Source organism: Suncus etruscus, chromosome 13 (assembly GCF_024139225.1).
Source record: "Suncus etruscus isolate mSunEtr1 chromosome 13, mSunEtr1.pri.cur, whole genome shotgun sequence".
NCBI lineage: Eukaryota > Metazoa > Chordata > Mammalia > Eulipotyphla > Soricidae > Suncus > Suncus etruscus.
The window spans coordinates 40,088,289-40,089,530 of NC_064860.1; the positions used below are offsets into that span (position 1 = coordinate 40,088,289).

The window sequence follows — 1,242 nt, forward strand, 5'->3', positions numbered from 1 at the left end:
ATTAATCTTAAAAGATTGCTTTTTTTTTCTCTATATCATTACACCCTGCGGACTGTAAATAATTTGCCTCTAGCCTTCCTGCTGTTAACTGTGCTGGCCCCTCCCCGAGTTATCAGTGAAAGACTCTGCTTCACCTTGTCAGCCCTACACTTCGTCAGATATGTGTTATTAGGTTTAGTGCATTAAGTGGTGTAAAGTAATTATTAAAACATTAAAAAGCAACATGAAGATAAGGGCAATAAACTTTTTTTTTTTTTGCCTCTCAGAAAATTTTAGAGCAAGGTCATGATTCTGTCACTTTACAGATAACAAAATATTGGTAAAAGAAAAACTTCTTTGTGTTTTAAAATCCAAACAAACACAAAAGTGTTAAATTTAAGTCTTATATTTCTATTAAAAGTTTTATTTTAGGGGCCGGAGAGATAGCATGGAGGTAAGGCGTTTGCCTCTCATGCAGGAGGTCATCGGTTCGAATCCCGGCGTCCCATATATGGTCCTCCCGTGCCTGCCAGGAGCAATTTCTGAGCCTGGAGCCAGGAATAACCCCTGAGCACTGCCGGGTGTGACCCAAAAAAAAACCACAAAAAAAAAAAAAAAAAAAAAAAAGTTTTATTTTAATTTTTAAAGTATTTACAAAATTATGTGAAAAATAATGTGGTTAGCCTTTTTAAACAATATAGTTAATTTAATGCACGGTGAACACCTAGGTGTGCTTTATAGTACCCTTAGTTTTAACTTTGTGCTACAGCAATGGTTGTTCTTTATTTCTGCATTGAAAGAACTATTATTTTAAGTGCATTCAAAATATCAGCACATTATACAAATCTGTATATTTGTGTCGCAGTGAAAAAATAATATAAATGAAAAATATATTATATATAATTTTATAAGTAATATATAAAAGTAACTAAACTTTATAAGCAAATTAACTAGTATTAAATATAATTTTAGTCTTAAGTTCTAAGTGTGTAAATACATCAGATGTCTTTAACTATATTTTATAATAATCTAAGCATTTAGTTAATTTGGTATATAATATTTTTTACAAATTATTCACTTAAAGTCTTCATAGTAAAAACAGTTGTTTGTTTTTTAAAAAAAATCAGTTTTTTATACCTTTAATAATCATAGTTCATGCTATTGTGTTTAATCATAAAAATTTTAACACTTTATTGCAGCTGTCTTACTGTTCTACTGCAAAACCAATTTAAAGAAAACCTATTCATTTACAGCAAATCATTT

The 1,242-nt window shown here is 29.8% G+C and overlaps 1 non-coding gene across 1 annotated transcript; it reads left to right on the forward strand.

Annotated features, from left to right (window-relative positions):
* Positions 1–688: 688 nt before the first annotated feature.
* On the forward strand, positions 689–818 carry LOC126026959 (small nucleolar RNA SNORA22). The gene has a single exon (XR_007502141.1). It is a non-coding gene; the product is annotated as a small nucleolar RNA SNORA22 (small nucleolar RNA).
* Positions 819–1,242: the final 424 nt, after the last annotated feature.